Source organism: Panthera uncia, chromosome D1 (assembly GCF_023721935.1).
Source record: "Panthera uncia isolate 11264 chromosome D1, Puncia_PCG_1.0, whole genome shotgun sequence".
Lineage (NCBI taxonomy): Eukaryota > Metazoa > Chordata > Mammalia > Carnivora > Felidae > Panthera > Panthera uncia.
The window spans coordinates 44,195,873-44,218,223 of record NC_064808.1 but is presented as its reverse complement, the minus strand read 5'-3'; the positions used below and the strand labels follow the sequence as shown (position 1 = coordinate 44,218,223).

At 46.0% G+C, this 22,351-nt stretch overlaps 1 protein-coding gene and 1 long non-coding RNA gene across 4 annotated transcripts in view; one reads left to right on the top strand and one right to left on the bottom strand.

Annotated features, from left to right (window-relative positions):
* Positions 1–11,587, bottom strand: part of LOC125935992 (uncharacterized) — a 38,436-nt gene extending 26,849 nt beyond the window's left edge. Inside the window, exon 1 of one of the 2 annotated variants that reach the window (XR_007461905.1) lies at positions 11,240–11,587. This is a non-coding gene — a long non-coding RNA (uncharacterized LOC125935992). The remainder of the gene's footprint in view (positions 1–11,239) is intronic. The other variant, XR_007461906.1, reaches the window with a different exon arrangement.
* The window catches only part of TEAD1 (TEA domain transcription factor 1), a 264,897-nt gene that overhangs the window by 114,723 nt on the left and 127,823 nt on the right, over positions 1–22,351 (top strand). The window lies entirely within an intron of this gene.

Here is a 22,351-nt window from a genome sequence, read left to right as displayed (position 1 = left end):
GCCCTGAATTGCTGTATTAAACAGTGTCCTGGCTTTAGAACGTCAGGCCCGGATATGTACAGCCTAGCTGTTAGCTGAGCAACTCCAGACAAGGCTCTCGATCTCTCTATATTTAAAATAGCTGTAGTGCTGCATGCATATGGTTGCTGTGAACATTAAATGAGATGTTTAGCATAAAGTCAAGGATCATGCCAGGAACATGATAAATGTTTAAGTGTTAGTGCCCTGCATCTTAAACAGTGGAAGTTATATGGGGCGCCTGGGTGGCTCAGTTGGTTGAGCGACCGACTTCGGCTCAGGTCATGATCTCACGGTCCGTGAGTTCGAGCCCCACGTCGGGCTCTGTGCCGACAGCTCAGACCCTGGAGCCTTCTTCGGATTCTGTGTCTCCCTCTCTCTCTGCCCCTCCCCCACTCATGCTCTGTCTCTCTGTCTCAGAACTAAATAAACATTAAAAAAAAAATTTAAATGGTGGAAGTTATAATTGGAAATGTTTAGATTTAAGGTACACACTCATTTTTTGTTTTTCTTATTTTGACATTAGAAATAATTGAAAAGCATAAAAGAAATCAAACTCCTATCATCTGTATTTGTCCTGTTTTTCTTTCTGTGCCGATATACGTTTAGATTTTTGCACATCATTGAAAAATCTAGAAAGCTATTTAAAAAATGACCTCGAATATATGCATGTATCTGTGCACGTAAAATACTTTTATTCAGGCATTTGCCTGTTTTTGTTTTGTGTTTTTAAAGCAGCGAGAGTAGTTTTTCCCTTCCGCAAGTAACTGAAGTGAATGCTCTTGAGTAATATATGCGATTCTTTCTTTAGGACCAGTTCCAAGAAGTGGAAGGGGATAGATAAAGGGTAGATTGTTTTCTTTAAGAGCTATATGATAATATTGCCAAATTCCCTGTGTCCGCCTCACTAAAAACGAAATGGAACGCTCATTCCCCCCAGTCCATGCTCAATGTCAGGTATTTAATTTTTTAAATGTCTTTGCTCTTCTGATAGGTAGAAAACACCTTATTGTTAATTCAGTTTGTACTTCTGTGGTTACAGGTGAGCTTAAATAATTGTATATGTTTACAGTGTATTCCCATTTCTTTCATAAATCATCGATTTAACATTTCCCCCAATTCTTCTGTTACAGTATTATTTCCTTATTAATTTGCAGGATGTTGACCCTTCTCATGAGTATTGCAGATATAGCGATTGTGCATTACATTTTTTTTTTAAGCATTTTTAGGCACCCACTGACATGGTGAGGTAAGACTTTGTGGGGAAAAGGCATGCAGGTGTGGAATATGAATGCAAAGAGAACTCAGATGACTTCTTTATTCAAGCCCAGCGGTTGTGTTGCAGTGGGGTAGATGGAAATCTTGCTGAGCCCCTAACATCTGGGGCCTCATTTCTCATTGCGAGTTCCCCGCAACTGTTCAGAAGCCTTGCTCACTGGGAAAATCAGGACACAGGCTGTGCCTTGAGGGTATCCCAGGTGTATGTGCACTGCACCACTTTGAAGAATTGGTTTGGGATGACCGTATAGGATGACGGAAGCGGACATTTCGTTGTTGGGGCTCTTGGAGTGAAGTGGCCATGACCTTTGGTCTATCCCACCCCATCTTATGTTTTGTTTATTCTGTCCAAATCCGATGGGAAACAGCTGTGGGATGATGGGAAGGACCTGGAACCAGTAGCTCAAATCGTGCCTCTTCTACTTATCAGCTGTGTGACCCTGCATAGATCATGCAATGTTGCTTCGTCTCAATATCCTGGGTTTGCTGTGTTGGTAAAACGAACAATACGTACGATCCACTCGGCATGTTCTAAGCGTCCAGTAAATGCTTGTCAATTATTTTTTCTCCTCCCGCCAGACCATGAGCTTCTCTAGGCCTGATCTGTGCCATATGCATCTCCGTATCCTCATGCATATGGTGGTCCCTTTGTGATTATCTGTGAATGGGGCCGAATGGGGCTGAGGGTGTGGTGGCTTATATATCAGAGCCAACTGCTCTCTGCAGAGTTGGAATTGACTTTTAAACATTCTTTGTTTATTACTTTTACATCTATATGTAAAAGTACAAAAGCCACCTCTCATAGGTAGTCAAGGTACACTGAGTTGGGAGTGTCCTGCAAAATTTGGGGCTTAGAATCAATCCTCCCTTTAGGACATGTGACAGGCCCTCTCTGGGTTAGGGCCAGGGCGGATACTGCCCCAGCGCTGATTGTTCCCCTCCAGGAGGGCCCTCTGACATTGAGTTTCCCCGCTGCGTGGCCCAGCGGCTGCCTGTCAGAACCCACTGGGCCAGAATGGGCCGCCAGGACCCAGCCAGGCCTGTAATTGTTCCCACTCATGACAGAGCAGGGCTGCTCCTACAACCCACTGGGGGTGCCCGAGCGGGTGTGCAGACACATAATGGGCCCCGCTGCCGGGACGGCAGGCTGTGAAAGCCCTGGGAGAGGCCAGGCGCTGGAAGGCGTCTCCAGGCAGTTACTTTTCCTGGAAAGGGGGATGCCCAGCGCCCGGTGCTTTTCCCTAGCACTTCTCGTGAGGAAAGGAAATCTGGTCCTCGGTGCAGGCACTTTCTGCTGTGGCCAGGTCCAGTCTCCTAGCAGCCCTGTCAGGTGGATGGCAGTGCTGCATGGGGTCAGTTGGCCAAGCCTGCATAACAAAGGACTGTGAGCAAGGCGGCTTCAACCCACAGACATTTGTTGTCTCACAGCTTGGAGGCCAGACCGCATAAAGTCAAGGTGTCTGTATGGCCACGCTCTCTTGAGACTCTGCGAGAGAATCTGTCCCCTCCTTCCTCTGAGCTTCTGGTGTCGCTGTAAGTCCCTGGCTTCTTTTGTCTTGCAGCTGCATCATTTCCGTCTCCACCTCCCTTGTCACGTGGTGTTTGCTCCTAGTTTGTCTTTACTCTACCTTCTTTTAATGACGGTCACGTTGTGTTAAGGGCTCCCTCTACTCCGGTATGACCTCAGCTAATGAATCACATCTGCTTCCATCCTCTTTCCAAATATGGCCAAATTCGGAGGTGCCGAGCGTTTGGACTTCAACCTAACTTTCTCGGGGACACGGTTCGAATCCATAATGCTCATGTTGTGTACAAGGATGCAAGTCACAAGAGGAGCAGTAATTTGGCCAGAGTCACTATTACAAAGTGTTGGGGTCAGGATTGTAACCCAGGTCAGTTTGACCCCGAAGCAAATTCCTTCTCTTTCCACTAAACTTTGGTGCATCAGAATCACTTGGAGAGCTAATGAAAAGCACAGAGGCCTTGGCCCCTCCTCTGCTGCTCCCCCGCCTGTGCCCCCTGGACCAGCGACCTCACATCATCCCGGAGCTGGTGGGAAATGCGTATTCTCAGGCCCTGCCGCAGACCTGTGGAATCGGAACCTACAGTTAACAAGGTCCCAGGATCTGTGTGCACACTCAGCTGGGGGAAGCACGCGACCGGGGGCTAGTTCACTCCGTTTCCACACGGACTGCATATTAGAATTATTTGAGAAGCTTTCAAACAAGCACACAAACAAAAACAATGACAGCAGCCTCACCCCAGGCGGTGTGAATGCGTTCTCTGATGAGGCAGTGGGCATTGTTTTTTGTTTGTTTTTTTGTTTTGTTTTTGTTTGCTTTTTGTTTTCCCAAAAACCTGCCTAGGCAGTTCTCATTCACTGTCGAGTTGAGAACCTCTGGGGCCTGGAGGTGCTCATTTCTGGAAGATGTCAAGAACCTGCGATACTTAAGTTGAGAATCCTATCTGTATAGGGTGGTCCTTTTATTTCCCTAATAACACAGAGACTTGGCAGGGAGGGGATGTATTTCAGCAAAGACAGAATATTGGAGCAAAGAAAAACCACCCTGCTTTTCTTTCCTGATCTTACCTCTTACAAATGCCAAGTGAAGGGTAGCAACCTACTTACTGAGACCAGGAGCCTGAAAGGGGGGCATGGAGATATAGCACGTAGCAGGCAATCAGCATTTGTTGAATTAAATTGAAAAGAGACCTACACAAACAGCATGGTTTTGTCTTCCTGAGTTTTGTCCTTTAGAGAGAAGTTCTTGTATTACGTTGGGGTACCAGGAAAAGACACAGAGGTAGAGGGCTTAAGATGTTTAGTAAGTCTTGATCTATCAACCAACATGAATGACTTCTTGGAAGTTTTGAGACTACAGTGTAATTCTTACCACCTAGTGCTGCGGTGAGGGGGAGAGACTGGTATTCTAGTGGTGACATTTTAAGCTCTAATCCTTCACCACCGTTGGCCTGGAGAAGGAAGGTGACCATGTTCGCAGCCTCTGGCTCCTGTTTTCTCCTTAAACTCAGTGCCCATCCGTCCTTCTTCCCCCAGCTGATCCCCGGAGTGTAGGGAGAGAGCCCAGTTCAGTTTGAGGTTTGGCTGTGGCATGTGTATGCAGTCGTCCGGCCGGGGTCCTCAGAGATGGTGGGAACCTCTTTGTGGGCAGGACTGGTGTCCTTCCCTCATTCCTTGGCCTTCTTGATTTCCGGGATACCCGTCCCCTCATCCTGACCGCCTCTCTTGTGAATTCCATAGTGTAGTCCTGATGTCTCGGGTGCTTTCTCGGTCATCTTTTACTGGCCTTTTTCTGCTCGACTCCACTCACTGGTTATCTTCAGGGTTTTATTCTCCTCTTTCTGGAAATTTCCTCCACTTGGCCAACTTTACTACTATCTTTATGCAAAGGACTGCTGTTTCCCTTCCAGATGGATGTCCTTTTGTCCGCAAAATGCTCCACAGGCTCCAAATGGAACCCACCGACTTCTCTTCCTTGTTTTCTTTTTTGTGTCATCGTGTGCAATCTCCTGTTTTTCCAAGCCCCTTATGTTCGAAACCTCCTAGTTAGCCCTACCATTTGATTCACCTGTGAGATATTCGTTCAGTCCCTGACTCTTTCATTCCCCTCTGGGACATCTTTCACTTGTCCATGTTCCTTACCATTCCTTCCACTCAGTCCTAATGGTCTATTTCTATTACTGCCATAGAAATTGCAATTCTTTTCCTCCTCTTCCTTCTCCCTCCCCCGCCGTGTGTGTGTGTGTTTGTGTGCCTTAAATTTTTTTGCATAAAATGTAAACTCTACCTTTATTCCCACTTTTATCTTCCACAGTCATCTTGGTGGCCTCAGCCCTCACCACAGTATTTTTTGGTTCCCCACACTTGACTTCCGCACCTACACTCTGTGATTGGCATATGTGAAGCCCCGTGGAAGTCTGCTGGCTGCTGATTGGAGGCGATGCATCCCGTCCTCTAGACTGTCTGTCTCCCCTTGCCTATCCGTGCTTTTCCTGTCTTTGAAGACTCCTGGTTCCAGTTCCGTTTCCACTGTGCCTTTCCTGACCACTCTATCCTCCCTTGATTTCTCCATCTTCCCTTCTCTCTTTTTTTCAATGTTTACTTTTGAGGGAGAGAAAGAGCATGAGCAGGGAAGGAGCAGAGAGAGGGAGACACAGAATCTGAAGCAGGCTCCAGGCTCTAAGCTGTCAGCACAGAGCCCGACGTGGGGCTCGAACTCACAAGCTGTGAGATTGTGATCTGAGCCAAAGTCAGCTGCCCAACCGATGGAGCCACCTAGGCTACCCCTCCGGCTTCCCTTCTGACCTGCAGAGTACTCATCTTCTCTAACACCTTTTCGTAAACTGTCTTGAATTCACTTATATTGACTTCTAACTTGTAGTATGCTGGTGTTCTGTTTCCTCAGTTAGACTGGAAGCTCCCTAAGGGCAGGGCTTGCTTGGTGTTCTGCGGTGGCCTTCAGGGGGATGTGTGGGGTTGGCTGTCTGCCTGCGCGCCTCCTGCCCCGCCTCCTCCCAACACACTCCCCAGGGGACTCCTCTGCACAGAGTAGGAACTCGGTGCCTATGGTCACATGAACGCAGGGAGAAAATTGGAACCTGTGGCGGGTATATTTATTCAAATATGTAAACCAAGCATGACTACGATGCATATGCCAAAAGTGTAAAGTTCTCATCTGTAATTACCAATTAAAAAAAAACAAAAAAACCACTTTGTATTTACAGTGGAGTTTGGCACCAGATCAACACTTGTTTCTCCTTTGGTACAAATGTTATAAAACCTTGACTGCTCTGTTGCCATAAAAGGAACGTGAACTTCTGTGGAGGTGGTGATTTACGGCGGATGTCTCCAGGCCATGCTGTCCCACTGTCCCACCGACAAGGGCAGCAGGGGCGGTGTTGATCTAGGCTCAGTGTGGGGACTGTTTGGTCCTTTTTCTCCCCCTCTCCCTACCTCCCCACCTGAAAAACAAAACAAAACAAAAATCTGGCATTCTGCTTGCCAGTCCTGTATTGAAGTAGAAAGATTTGAACACTTGGTCTCTATCTGTTAATAACTCATTCAGGGGAAGTTTGAGGTGTCACATTAGGCTCCCCTCATCTGTGAGGGAGTTGGAATCTGTCTAAATAGGTGTGGTGGGAAAATGAAGAATACGGACTGATCTGGCCTTTTTTTTCTTGGCTTACCTACCTGCCTACCTTGGCTCTCAAGTTCGCAATGTCTGGTGCAGTCGGTAGAGCATGTGATGCTTGATCTCAGGGTTGTGGGTTCGAACCCTACGTTGGGTGTAGAGATTACTTAAAAATAAAATCTTTTAAAAAATTACAAAAAAAAAAGAAATGTGCCAGGCATTGGTCTAGTCTACATGCCTTATGGATATTAATGCATTTAAATTTCACAACATTGTTACCCTCATTTCACAGATAAGGAATCGGGGCACAGAGCTGTTTGAGGGGGTTGTGAACGATCACACACTCAGCTCAGGACAGTTATTTTTATTTTTTTTTAACGTTTATTTATTTTTGAGACAGAGAGAGACAAAGCATGAATGGGGGAGGGTCGGAGAGAGGGAGACACAGAATCTGAAACAGGCTCCAGGCTCCGAGCTGTCAGCACAGAACCCGATGCGGGGCTCAAACTCACGGACTGCGAGATCATGACCTGAGGCGAAGTCGGACGCTTAACCTACTGAGCCACGCAGGCGCCCCAGGGCAGTTATTTTTAAAAAGACACTTAATGATGACTGTTTTTCCAATAATTATCAAGGTGACTGAATGTCTTTTTTTTTCCCCCAATCAGATGTCCGATTCTATAACTTTAATTCCTATAAATCATTCTCATTCCTTTTTATGGTTATGGCTATACTGTATTTCTCTCTTAAGGTTGGCAACAGCTGTGTGTGTGTGTGTGTGTGTGTGTGTGTGTGTGTGTGTGTGAGAATGTGTGTCTGCATTTCAACACGTACTGAAAAAAATTTCCTACAGCGCTTTACAGTTTATAAGGGCTTTTTCACATGTTATCTCCCTTACTCCAACAGCCGTGGTGAGTAGAGTTATTATTAATTTCCACTTAACAAGTGAGGTAAGTGGCTTAGAGAGGCTAAGAGACTGGGCTGTGACTTCAACACGATTAGTACGTTGGAATTTGAACCCAAGTCCTCCTAATCCTTTGCTTTTCCGGCACCAACTTCTGTTCATGACTTGGGAAGTCCTGTCCTATTTGTCTTTCTTCCCATTCTTTGTTCTTCTGACCTGGCTCAAAAATGATGTCTTTTTGCTCATATCCCAAACTTGTATCGTAGATGGTGAAAGTAGGGGTTTGAGAATGCAATTTTTTTGAAAGAGGCAAGATTGTCAGATCCCACCAGGCATTCATTCATTCATTCATTCATTCATTTTTTGTTGTTTTTCTTTGGTAACTAAAGATTGAACGCTTTACAGGGTTTATCTTGCTGTCTTTGGACTCAGGCACCCCAGGGGAATGCGCACCTAATGCTAATAATTAAATACAGTTTCTAATAAGGGAGTTCTCTGTGTCACCTGCACTGGTCTACAGAATTGGGTGAGAGGCTTTTAAGGAGAGATTGGAAGCTGGAGAGCCCAGATGTATGCAAATACCCAAATCTGAAGATAACTACTTCCTGTACTTCCAGAGCTAAATAGTCTTCTGCAAAAATACTACTGTCACCCCTGTCCAGAATGAATGAGTCAGAGTTCTAGGTTCCAATCCAGTTCTCCCACCCAGCTATGTGATCTTGCATCAATCACCTGCATGCCCTCAACTGAGCTCAGTTCAGGGCGGTGTGGGAGCAGCTATGTGCCCTGCACCATGGTAGGTGCTCCAGATGGATATATAAATTAGATAAGGTCTCTCTCTTGGAGAGCGGGAGACTGCCAGGAAACACAGCTATGTTCCTGTTGTGCTGGAGATAGGCCCGGGGCCTGAAGAAGTGCTGGGAGGCCCTGAGCCATGCTGTAGAGCTGGGTGTCAATGAGGGAGTATGCCCTAATGTTGAGTAAAGTCAGCTTCCCTCCTCTGCCTGCCCGTCCAACCCCACCTTCATTTCCCTATAGTATCCCTCCTTGGGTGCTCAGCGTATAGATGTGCTCAGCTTATAGATGGACACAGTAGAGAGTGGGATAGAAATGAATGGTGGTACAGAAAGGAAGCAGAACCTCAGGAGGCATGGTCTGCTCCTCTGGGAATACTGTGGGGCATCTTACCCTCCATTCTCTGCCCCCATCTGTGCCCCGGAGGACCATGTGCTTCTCCCAGCACAGGGCTAATCTTATAGATTGAGAAGTATCCTGCACATCTGACTGTATCCCACACTGGCCTAAGAACCCCTTGCTAATGGAGTCAAGGTTACATCTTTCTCAGTATCAGCACGGTGCCGGGCACAGAGGTGTTGAGTGTGTGGATAGATGCATGGATGGATGGATGGATGGATGGATGGATGGATGGATGGAGCTTGCTGGAAGCACAGTTGGAAGGAGCAAAGGAAAGAGGCTGAAGTGAGGAGAGGTGAGATGCTCTTGGGTTGTGACTGATGAAATGTAACCCAGGCAGGGAGGGGCCTGGGCTAGAACCTTTTGAAAAGCTGCCAGCTTCAAAGCAAGAATTTAACTCCTTGGTTTCACAAGAGAAGACTGAGCTTATCCCAGAAATGATTTGATTTGATTAGGCCTAATGCCTGTAGTTTGTGCTTTAGCGAAAGCTTCTCAAGTTCTAGTTGGTGGCTGGTGTGAAAAGGCCATTGTGGACAGAACTGGGTTCTTGGTGGGGTAGGAAGGTCCCAACCCAGCCACTAAATCCTCTCCTTTTCTGAGCGAATGGGGCTGCCGGAGTAGAAACTAGAGCCTCTGGTAGTTTTACCCCATTTTTAAGAAAAGGGGTAACTTCATGGAGGCCTTTAATTAATAGCTACAATATCTTGAATACCTGCCATAGGCTAGGGACTGTGGTAGACACTTTAATTCATTGAATCCACCAAATAACTTTCTGAGATAGGTTTTAATGTCCTTATTTTGAAGATTGCAAACGGAAGCTCAGAATGGCCCCTGTTGAATAGCTAGTCGAATGGGAGCCTTGATTTGAGTCTGGGCCTGTTTTCTTCCAAAAGCTCATACTCTTAAATGGATTTCAGCAATGCCAGATCGCTGGACTTTCCTGAAGATGTTTATGTACATTATCACCACAAAGTCAAACTGAGAATCATATTATTGTATTTCATTCAGAATCATAACATGCCTTAATCCACATTCTGCCTCGGATAATGAAGGTGGGTGGTTCACAGGCTTTATTGATCCGTGCTTCTGATGGGCAAAAAAAACCCAACAACAACAACAATAAAAACCGGTTTGATTTCTGTTCTGGGGAGGCAGAACGGATCACAGAATAGCTTGGTTGAGTTTGACATTTACTTAATGTAGGTACATTTAGTGTAAGCTGAAATTAGGCAGAGGGCTGAAATAGGCCCTCAGGGGTTGCTGTGGAGTAAAAAGAGGCAGTTACACTCGGCTCCCCTCGTATTTCACGCTTGACTTTAAATATTCGTGAAGGGAACATAGATCTTTGGTTTTAACGGGATGTAGCTCAAAGGTCAGCCCTTCAGAACAGATCATTTCAGTCTCAGGGCACCAATTTTAACCTCCAGAGATGAGACCACATTTGAGGCAGCCAGAGCTTGGTGTTCAAGAAAATCCATCAGTGATAAATCAGATCACAATTAAGTTTTTTTGTTATTACTTGTTGAGTGTCCACCGTGGGTGGGTCTTAGAAATATGAAATGATTGTGGGTTTTATTGTTTGATTTTGAGAAGTAACTAGTCACCTTTTCCACATGAGGGGGATACTCCTAAAGAAGGGTAGATCGACCTAGTCCCCTTTTGAATTCATGAGTTTTGTTTTCTGTATGATAAAGTGTATACAGTAAAATGTATCGTTTAAAACAACCATGTGTTCCCGTGTCCCCCCCCACACACCCCCACGCACCCCCATCCAAATAGTACAATTTTGTCTCTGGACAGGGAGGAAGATTCTGTTTATGAAAGTGCCCGGCACATGGTAGGACGTAGTAGGGGGCAAGTCGGTGCCCGTGAATCTTCATTTCCCTGCATGGCCTGCTTCCCGAGAGGGACTGGTGGCCAGGTGCTGTTCATCCAGGTCAAGATGGAGAGAATGCACTTTTGTCATTTCTGCAGGCATGTAGCAAACCCAGCCGGGTCTCAGGTATTCCAGATATGAGCGATGTGCCGATTGCGCAAGGCTGGAAGCATTGCTCACCCAGAGATACAGAGGCCTGCCTGCCCCGAGCCCTTTGTTCTCCTGGTTGAAAGCAGTTAATTAGCAACTGTCTCCATAGCAACTACCTCATAGTCCAAAAACATTGTCTAGTTTTTCAGTTTAGCTTATCACACTGTTTACCTGAAGGGCTTTTCACGGCTCGGAGTCTCATTTGAGTTGGCGGTGTGCCCGTTGGAGAAGTGAATTGTCAAGACAGAAAAAACACCATGGTAGCCAGAAGCCGGGGGGCGCCTTCTCCCTAACATGACCCATGCAGGCTCTGGGTTCCGTGAAGACAGGAGTTGCGAGGGCCTAGCATTTTCACCTGTGTTTTTTGGTTTGCCAGAAAGCTGCCATTCTCTCCACCAGGCCCTGAATGAGGCGGATTTCTGCGCCCCCCCCCCCCCCCGCCCTTTCCCCGGGAGGCTCTCTGAGCTTTCATATTCCCTGTTTACGGCCTGTGTCTGTTATTAGTCATCTCGAAACCCTCGGTGCTCTGTGCACATTCGAGGAAATTTCACTTCCCTGAGGGTCTTGGTATTTCTGAAGGTCCTTGGATGAAGGATTATGAGGAGGCCTGTGAATTAGTCAGGGAGGCTTTGTTTTTAGTCATAATGAGGAAGGGCTTCTCCTTACCTGTGGCTTGAAGTCGATCGTGTGTGAGCAAAAGAGGACTTCACGTGGCTCGCCGGTAAATAGGAAGGGGAGCTCTGGCTTTTTGTAAGCTGGGCCACAGAGATAATAATCGTCATGGCTTTTGTTGATTGAATGCCACTGTGCTGGGACTTGGTGGAGCTTCAGCTCACATCCGCAAAGGGAAGGTGGGAGGCGGGTAGGGAGAAAGATCCCACTTTCTGAATGCCTGCTGTGTGTCCCTGTCACGGAGGCAGGTCTTTCACAGAGTGGGGTCCCCTGGACCCCTCACAGCAATCCTGCAGACTACGTTCACTCTCACTGTGCTGAACACTGGAGACACCAGTGTTCTGAGGAGCCGTTGCCTGTTCAGGATTGTGGAATGCCCGCCCAGGTCTGTTGGTATACAGGACACAAGCTCTTGCCTCCTAGGCAAGCGGCATTATGGATGCGGGGCCTTCTGACTCAGGATTTGGTGGTGAGGCTTTGCCCATAGCTGGTGAAAGGCTCGGTTAGGAGGTATGAGTGACACATGGCAGTTTTCTTGCAAACTCTTGCCCGAGGGGGGTGGTTACAATATGGCGGTGTATGTGTGTAATCAGATGCCTAAGTTATGTCCAGAAAAATCATGAAGCCCAGGCCTTCTGTGAGGTCTTCTCAGGTCCAGTGATAAAGTAGTGGAATTTTATCTTTAGGCACATGCACCAGAGCCCAGGTACCTAAGGAAATGTCTCTCTCTTCAAAGTATTAATCTGGAAAGACTGTGCCTTTTGACGTTTCCATTCTTCACACCTGAAAGAGGTCTTAAAAAGGGACCTCCATGGGAGAAAGTGCTTTCCAAGCTTGCAGCATATGACCTTGAATTCTGTTCAACAGAGCATTGTTGGGCACTTAGCTCCTATCACTGTGGGCTGAAGAGTGTGGCGTTTCTCTTGTGGTCATCACTTGGACCTAGCATGGATTCACTAAGAACGGCTCCTACCAGGTAGTTTCTTTCATAGCAAAGCTAATAGAGCAGAAAACTGCAGTTGATGTAGAGGATAAATAAGGCAGTTTATCTGATTTTTAGTGATGTCTACTCTGTCGAAAATAGACCTGTCCTGTGTGCTCCATGCAAGGGCTCTGATTCTAAAGTGCCGTTGGTTTAACACCTAAGGCTAATGAGCAGGTGGTAACATGGGAGATCATTTCCTGGCTGTTGCCACCATATCTTGTGTCCCAGCTGACATCTGTACGGCGGCCTGGTGGAGATGACATGAAGCTTGGAGAGGGTGAGCATGCTTGGTGTGGGCCTGAAAAAGTCTGCCCTTGCCGGAAAGTGAATCCATCTAAGAAAGAGGATATTTTAGAGGAGAGAAGGTACCCAGAAGTCCCAGCGTGGACAGTAAACATGTGACTTGGCAGTATTACGTGGGTTTTGTTGACTGTGAGATTACAGTTAAGTTCAAAAAAGTGGCCTCTGCGGAAGTGAATGTTGTCTTGGGCTCTGTTGATCGAAGAGAAGGGGATGCTCACCATATTCGATGATGCTTGGAGTCGGGTATTCTGCTTTCTTCCTGTTTTCCCCCCTTCCCTCCCTCCGCCCCTCCTTCCTGTGTACTCTGTGCAAGGCACCTTTCCATGTGCTGGACTACAAGGGTGGACACAAAGAAAGCTGCCTTTAAAGGGAACGTAAACATTGTGGAGCTCGTACAGAGAATGATGAAGAGAATAGAAAATCACACGGTACACAGAATCATCGAAGGGATTGGGGTGTTTGGTCCAGCTTCGAAAAGACTCTCAGAGATATGAGACTTGTTTTCAAATATGTGAAAGATGCTCATGGGTCAAGAGGAAGCAGTTTTGTCCTGTAGACCCTAATTATAATGGAGGCAGTCAAATACTATTTTCTAATTGTCCTACCAACATGGACTTAGGCTTCTGTTCCAGGTAACAGGGAGAAGTATTCAAGCAGGGGTCAAATGACCATTTGGTGGTTTGCTGTGCAGGTCAAATGATAAAGTGAGTCTCCTTTAAAATTTCTAGTCGCACAACTATGGTCGGAGAGCAGGCCTGTTATCTGCATGGAAGGCAGTTGCTCGCAGTGGAGGAAGATGGGTGTCACATTTAAGATGACTTTTTTTTTTTTTATTGCTTATTTATCTCTTTTGGGAGACAGCTGAGGATGATCAATTGAGAGACATTAGGACATTTGTAACTATAGTTTATGAGATGGGCACTTTTCATTGCAGGAGGATCCTTTTCTTCAGAATTCTAGCACAGGCCCAGTTCACGATAATTGTTACATCATCATTATATACTGCGGGGGTCTTCATTCCTTTCTGAGCCCAGAAGTAAGGATCGTGTAACATATATCCTGGCCATTTAAAAAGGCTTACAAAATAAAAAGGGGGGGGGGTGCCAGGTGGCTCAGTCGGTTAAGCGTCCGACTTCAGCTCAGGTCATGATCTCACAGTCCGTGAGTTCCAGCCCCGTGTCGGGCTCTGTGCTGACAGCTCAGAGCCTGGAGCCTGCTTCGGATTCTGCGCCTCCCTCTCTCTCTGCCCCTCCTCTGCTCGTGCTCTGTCTCTCTCTGTCTCAAAAATAAATAAAAACATTAAAAAAAAATTTAAAAGGCATTACAGTGATTATATAAAACAACCTTTTATGTAGAACCATTCAAGTTGAGGTCTTAGGTCTCTCCGTATTGAGTTTATTTCTTGTGTCTTCAAAATGCTTGTCCCTAAAGACGGTACAGATTTCCATGCACGGGACACAGAACAGTGGTCTTTTTGCTCTTGATAATTATTTACCATAGTTTTAAGACAACCCGGGGAGTTTTAGAAATTGAGACAATTTCTGCAAAATCAGGCATTGAGTGATCGGATGAAGATAAGGAGTTTCAGAAACTTGTTGAATCATTGATTCACCCTGTACCACCCAAAAAATTGATCTAGTTAAATTGAGTTAGTTTCACAGCTCTGTTTGGTGTGCCTCTGGGTTGATTAGATAGTTTTAGGGAGTTTTTTATATTCTTTCACTAGGAGTTCTGCTGACCGGTTTTTAATACCTGAATTGACAGGCTGGCTTATAAATTTCGAGGGTCTGTGTGAACTTCTCCTTAGTCTGTTTACAGTGGTAGCACTGTTGTGTTTGAATGTGACCCGACCTGCCCCTAATATTCATGGAACCTGAAGCAAGAGTAGAAGTGGAAGCTCCTATACCATATGTCTCAATCTTTAAAAGTTTTAAACCAACAAATTATTTTCTCATCTCCTACTCTGATAAATGTACCTTCATAATAACCCAGAACCAGAAAGTTGGGGACCTGTCCCCTTTTGCATCCCACCCCTGGATATGTGGGTTCCCCAGCTGGCATAGGCAAACTCTCCTCCACTCACCACTCCCTTCAACAGCTGGTCACTCCTTGCCCCTGAGGGTATACATACTAGGGACACAAGTGTCCTTTTGAGGCCAGATTCGGGGAACTGGTCTGTGAAGGCCCTCGATGCAGACTGGGGACGTTGGTCTGGGAGTTCTGAAGCCAGAGGTTCTTGCTCCCTGGTCTAAAAGGTAAGAGGATCCCTGAGCAGGCTGTCCCCTGACCTTCAAAGACTTTACTTGGAGAGGAAGAGTATGGTTGAGAGAGGACCGGAGCGGGGCCTTTGAGGCCTACAGTTCCAGTTGGGTGCTGTGGCCTGGGTCTAAGGACAGTATTGAATGCGGGTAAAAACATGACCAATTTCTAACTGACTTTCAAGCTTCTGAGCTTGAAACTGAGTTATTTCAACTGAGTAGTTGGGTTGGCCTAAGTAACGTTTGCCATTTAACCTTATAAATGATCTAAAGATCATAGTATGAGAGTTGAGTGAAAAATAGGTGAGCTCAATCAGGTCGGGTTTGAATTCTATCATATTTTTTAGTTTATAGATATGGGGACCTGTACTGTGAAATCCCTGCGACTGTGAAATCACCTATAAGAATTGCAGGTTATGCCGAACAATCCAAATGAATTGGTAGGTTGGCTCCCGTCGGCAAAATCTTGAGGCTGTTTGGGGCAAAAAATTACAAAATGTAATTAGCAATAAATAATTTGCTTTTCTGGGGAAGCAAATTGCGTTACGGGTTTTTTCTCCCCCTGATAATGTGTTTATTTTTTAATCTCTTAATACTTTCTATTGGTAGCACACCTGATGATTTTTAAGGCATTTTGATCCTTACAGTAGTCCTGCATAGCAGATAGGATTATTTTATAGACACTAATCCAGGCTCAGAGGGGTCTGATTTGATCACAGTCTCACCTGGGGCCCAAGTTTATAGTTGCAGTCTTTTTTTGTTTGTTTGTTTTGTTCTTGGTATTTATTTATTCATTTTAAATTTAAATCCCAGTTAGTTCACATATAATGTAATAATGATTTCAGGAATAGAATTTAGTGATTCGTCATTTACGTATAATACCCAGTGCTCATCACAAGTGCCCTCCTTAATGCCCCTCGCCCCTTTAGCCCTTCCCCCAACCCAACACCCCGCCAGCAACCGTCAATTTGTTCTCTGTATTTAAATCTCTTATGGTTTGCCTCCCTCTCTGTTTTTATATTATTTTTGCTTCCCTTCCCTTATGATCATCTGTTTTGTCCCACACTTGGGTGAAATCATGATATCTGTCTTTCTCTGACTGACTTATTTTGCTTAGCATAATACACTCTAGTTCCATCCACATTGTTGCAAATGGCAAGATTTCATTCTTTTCGATGGCTGAGTAATAGCCCATTGTGTGTATATACCACATCTTTATCCATTCAGCAGTCAATGGACATTGCATTTTTTCCATACTTTTTGGGTATTGTCGATAGTGCTGCTATGAACATTGGGGTACATGTGCCCCTTCGAATCAGCACTCCTGTATCCTTTGGATAAATACCTAGTAGGCATTGCAGGTTGTTTTAAAGAATGAGATTAAAACACTGAACCTAACAGCACAGATAAAAAGGGTATGCCAGTTTTCACAAAAAAATTCTCAAATGTGAAAGCTCTCTTTTTTTTTCTTCATAAATTTATTTGGAAGCAGTAATGTTGGCAGGCACATTGACTTGGGCAGAATAAAATAATTTTTTATCTTAGTTTTTCAAGGAAAGTGAAGCTGGTCAACCTTCAGTGTCCACACAGTTCAGTTTCTGCTCGAAACACAGTCTTTATGAAGACTAATTCTTCACAGGATACATGAAAATGTCTCCTTAACCTTAAACCTCAAAATGGTTGAAGACATTACTATGGTTCGGTGTGGTTGGATGGGTTCTTCTTCTTGGTTCTGCCATTTCTTGGCTATACCTGTGTGACATTGAGCAAGTTCTTTAACCTGTCTCCGAATTTTAGTTTTCTCATTCTGTAAAATGGGTTGAATAATAGCACTTGTGTTATAAGGTGGCTGTAGGGACTAGAAAATACAGGTATAAGAGCTTACTTAGCACATAGCAAACTAGTAACAGTAGTCAGTTCACAGAATAATAAATGGAAACTAATCATCATTAGCTCACTTGTGTGAGGAAGGTTTAAGGGTTTACGTAAAGGCGACATTTTATGGTACAAGAACCTGGGGGGGCCTGGGTGGCTGAGTTGGTTGGGCATCTGATTTAGGCTCAGGTTATGATCTCATGGTTTGTGAGTTCAGGCCCCACATTAGGCTCTCTGCTGTCAGTGCACACAGCCCACTTCGGGTCCTCTCCCCCCACCCCACCCCCACCCCCACCCTTCCTCCACTTCCACGATCTGTCTCTCAAAAATGAATAATCATTAAAAAAAAAAGAAGAAGAAGAACCTTTCCACGAGGACCTATGAAAATTACGAAGGGCTGCAAGGAAAATCCCAATGCGGATAATTTGCCTTCTGGAATTTACCTGTTCAGGTGACAAAAGTGATGCTTTGAAGCGCCAGAAGTGACCAGCGCTGGATAGGTGCTGAGGGCTCAGTGGTTCCTTTGGGTGCTCCGTCCCTGCCTCCTGTCCTTGAGAGCAGACTGTGGTCCTCACCCATCCCCAAAGAGTCCTGAGTTGCCAGAGCCCTTGATGTGATTGAATGCTTATCCACAATGTGGTTTTGAAGGATGCGATTTTTCCTCTTTGAGTATGAAGCGGAAGAGGATGGAGAAACAACTGGAAGTTTCTTTTTTCTAAGTGAATACAATGCACAGCCTCAGGAAACCGGGGGAAAGGATGAGAAGGAGAATTATTTTTGTTTCTAAATGCCCTATTCATCCCACTTCCCAAGTAACTTGTAGCTATCATTATTTTTAGTGATTTATGCTTAGTAAATCGTCTCGCTCAGGAATAATCAAATACTGGCCTCAGACATCGTCAGGGAGATTGCAGAGCATAGCAGGCACATACAGTAGGGCCTAGAGGGTGCCCAGTTTGGAATTGGACATGGGATGAGGCAGCGGACCGCTAACCCTCCTGTGTCCTCAGGTCTGCCCTGGAGCCTGCGCCAACGGGGGTCACAGGAGTCTGACCTCTTTTCTGGAGCCGCTGCCACTGAATTCATTTCTTGCAGCCCCTGTGAGTGCACCTCCTCTGCGCCCTGGTCTTCTGTAAGCCTCGGTTTTCTCCTCTGTAAGAAGGGAGACAAGGTCCCAGCTTCGCCTGCGGGCTCAGAGGACAGACCGAGAGCACCTAGCTTGAGTCTTCCGAGAGGCTGCTAGGTTATGCCTTCTCTTATGTGTGGGGCAGTAGATGGTTTCACTGGTCGCCAAGCCCCTCTTCTTTGAGACACTAGGGAGAAAGCAACACATGGGATGCACAGAATTTCCTGAACAGGCACTTGAAACTTTAAAGTTTCAACTTTAAACTTGTCAGCGGTGTTTTCTTTCTCATTCTCGATGTTGAAAAATCCATCCTTTAAGCTTTAATCATCTCACCTGTCAGGTGGGGAGAATAGCTGCCACTCCACGAAGTGGCTGTGAGGATCGGTGCTGCAGGTGACAGGCTGGATGACTCTATATTTGCAGTCTCTGTAGCTACAAAAGGAGGGAGGGAGCTGTGGAATCCTATTTTTTTCTCTGTCTATATATGTATACATATACATATACATATACATATACATATACATATACATATACACACGTGTGTATATATATGTGTATACACATGTGTGTATATATATTTGTATACACACACACACACACACACACACACACACATATATATATATATTTTTTTTTTTTTTTTTTTGAGAGAGAGAGAGAGGGGGAGGGAGAGAGCATCCCAAGCAGGCTCCACACTCTGCGTGGAACCTGACGTGGGGCTCGATCTCAAGACCACAAGATCATGACATGAGCCATTATCAAGAGTCGGACGCTTAACCCACTGAGCCACCCAAGCACTCCTGGAATCCTGTTTTGAGCTGGAGGTTTGAATTCTGAATCCCTGCTAAGACGAGAAATGAGGCCCTTCCCAAAGCTGAAACTGCGATGGTCCATATTGAGTATGGCCTACGCACTGGTTTTCTTTCTTAGAGGGTAACTCTAGTAACTCTGATAAGTCATAGTAACTCTAATGATTAGAGTTACACTCTTCCTGACCCAGGAAAAGTGTCTGAGTCGCGGACCTAGAGGACCCCAAAGGGAACAGGCTTTGAAGGGAGAGCCATGGACCCTCAGTGATAGACCCTCACAGTCTGGCTCTGGCCCTACCAGATCCCATGGGTCAGTGTAACCTTAGGATTTTTAGGTCTTAAATCTTCATAACGAACTCTTTACCCTCCCCTTTATTTAGTGGCAGAGCCTGGAATCCTTCTCTGCATGAAGACAGGTGGAATCTGGAAGGTTCAAACCCTCTGCTCTCCCCACTGACAGCCCAAGTGTCAGTGAGTGTGTTTCACTCACTGCTAGCCCCATTTCTGAACTCTGCCTAGTATCTAGTAGACATTCAAGAAGTGCCAGCTGGAGGAATGTCACCTTTGGGGTTGATGTCTTGTGTGCCTACCCCCAGATCTTCTCTTTTTTATAAGTAATCTCTGTGTCCAAAGTGGGGCTCAAACTCACAACCCCAAGATCAAGAGTCACACGCACTACCGACCGAGCTAGCCAGGTGTCCTCCCAGATCCCCCAGGCTCCCCAGATCTTCAAAGACCATATTTCTTGATCTGGCCACAGGATCCCCCTTCCACTGGCCACTTTAGACACGACCGGGACGTTGGGCATAGCCTTTCTTCACTTCCAGGGATAATGTTCTTCTTTGTAGGGAGGTCTACACTGGCAAGGCTGCACTTAAGCCTAAGGAGGGGCTGCCAAAATCCGTCTTCCTGTGCTTCACCACTCAAGGCAGTTATGGGCAACTGCTAAGATCTGCGGAGGCTTCTGTGTGCAGCCCAGGTTAGAGAAAACCCTCTGCTTCATTCTCGGGCTCCACCTTCGGCCACCAGGAACTCAGCTGTACCTTGTGATCTCCCAAGCCCTGCGCCCGACAGGTCGGCGGTGTTGTTATGGAAATGCTCCTGAGGCATGAAGGAGTCTTCTTTAGACCCACGATAAAAGGGAAAAATAAAGAAAAGAAAAAACTCCTCTGTTAATCCTAAGTAACTGCTACCAGGTGAAGGCTTTTTAGAAGTGAAGGAGCTTGGGAACTTAGGGACAAATGTATGGAAGCTGGAACATTTTCTCTGTTGGGGTTTAAGCCTGGGAAAATGGCCAGTTTGAACTTAGAGACATTTTCCTGTTTTCTCAAACTAGGGGTGTGCTGGGAGAACTCTGGGCTCGTTGCCCACAGGAGAGCTGAGGAAGCTTTTGTCTTGACCTCTCTGGCTGAGACACATTTTCCTCCCTCTCTCCACGTCCCTCTGCGTCTTTTGAGTGTCTTTGTAGAGTCGCGATGTCTAGTGACTGAAGGCTCTGTGCTTTCTGGTCTGACCAGGAACTGTGCTGTACCTCCCTGGGTCTGGCAATGTCACCAGCAGTGGGTTGATGCCCAGTGCTCTGTCCTACATGCTGATGAGTACGGTAGATAACGTGACTGCAGTATTGTGATTTATAAGGAAAATATATATTTGGTCATGCAGCTGACCAAATATATGTTTTCTTGTATGTCTTTGGTCTCCATCCACAACTCCTGACTCACAGCTCCCCAAACCTGTGGAATTTCCTGTTGAGAGTGACAAAGTTGTCTCTCTTTATGTTAATGAAATGACTTTTGGGCCCCAAGTAAGGATGGGTGGCTGCTGATTGCCAGGAGAACCAACCATGTGATTAGAGGGTTGGAACTTTCAGTCCCATCCCATCCCGATTCCTCCCCACTCCCAACCTCTGGGGAGAGATGAGGGTCTAGAGGTTGAATCCGTCTTTATTGGCCAATGATTTAATTAATACTGCCTGTGTAATGAGAAGCCTCCATAAAGACCCAAAGGATCGGGTTCCAAGAGCTTCCAGACTGGTGAACATGTGGAGATTTGGGGAATATGGTGCCTTCTGAGAAGGCGCACCCTTTCTCCATGCCTTGCCCTGTGCCTCCCTTCCATCTAGCTGTTCCTGGGTTTTATCCTTTGTAATAAAAATAAATAAGCTAGTAAGTAAGGTGTTTCTCTGAGTTCTGTGAGCTGCTGTAGAAGATTAATCAAATCTGAGGACGGGTTATGGGAACCTCTCATTTATAGCCAGTTGGTCAGAAGCACAGGTAACCACCTGGGCATGTGATTGGCATCTGAAATGGGGAGAGGGGTCAGCTTTGGGGGACTGAACCCTTGACCTGTGGAATCTGACGCTATCTCCGAGTAGACAAGTGTCAGGATTGAGTTGAATTCTTTGGCACGCTGCTGGTGTCCACGAATTGTTTGTTGGTGGGGTGGGAACTCCCTGTGAACATTGGAATTTGGATGCGGGAACCCACTTCGTCATCTTGGAGGTTTCTCATGAAGTTCTTCCCAGAGCTTTTGGTCAGAGAGGTCTCAGATAGTTCTGTGTCCCTGGCCCTGAGAGACATTTCTTCAGGCTACGGATTCTTCCTTACCCAGTGGCTGCTTGCTGTTAATAATTCTTTCCCTGGACTGGTGAGATGGTTGCTTTCATCTCCGCCTGTGACGCTGGGAGTCATTGGCACAGAGGTGGCCTGGCGCTACTTAAGCGCTCCTCAAGAGGCTTATAGAGGACATCTTGGAAGCCTTCTCAGCATCCATTCTGCTCTTCTTACCAAAAGCACACAGGCTAGCCTTCCCCTGTGTCCTTTTTTTTTTCTTTAGTGTTTATTTGTTTTTGACAGAAAGAGAGAGAGAGAGAGAAAGGGAACACGAGCAGGGGAGGGGCAGAGAGAGAGAGGGAGAGGGAATCCCAAGCAGGCTTTGTGCTATCAGCGCAAAGCCTGACATGGGGCTCGATCTCATGAACCGTGAGATCAAGACCTGAGCTGAAATCATGAGTCAGATGCTTAACCAACAGAGCCACCCAGATGTGCCCCCCTCCTTGGTTTTTTTATATCATTTGGGAGGGGTTGACCTCACTCACAACTACATAGGTGGGCCATGATTGACATAAGCCAAACAAACAGCTTCTGTCCATGGGCAACTAGTTACCCAGTCAGAGCCAGTGAAATAGATGAGATTTTTTTCTTGACTTCTGAAAAAGTAAATCTTTTTTTTCGCCATAGATTTTGGTTGAGTATCTCGCATTCTATGGATGGTGTGTGAGGACATGAGGTCTGTAACTATGGTAGCATTTTTCTTTCTAAGGAACCTATGCATGTACTAGACTGGTTGGAACCAGTAGCTAACCTAGTAGGGGACAGCTTTGTGATGATGTCATCTGAGCTGCTGGAACAAGACTTCTTAGTTAAAAGAACCACTAATCCCCCTTCCTCTGTTCTTTGCTTAAAAGCCAGTTTTAATTGTTTCTTGGAATGTGGTAACCTGATACGAAGACTCTTCCTGATGAGAATTTGGTGAAGAATTTCCAACAAGATCTTTCCAAGTCCTTATCATGAGTGGGCATCAGCCACGGCAGGTGTATTCAGGGCATAACTCCGACCTCATGCCGCTGGGGGGGTGGGGGGGGAGAGGTCAAGGCCAGAGATAACTGTCTGTGATTCTGGAGAGAGCCAGAGGTGGGACCCAGAGGCCCAGGGAAGTGCTGAGGAAGAGTGGGTTGGAAGAAAGCCGTGG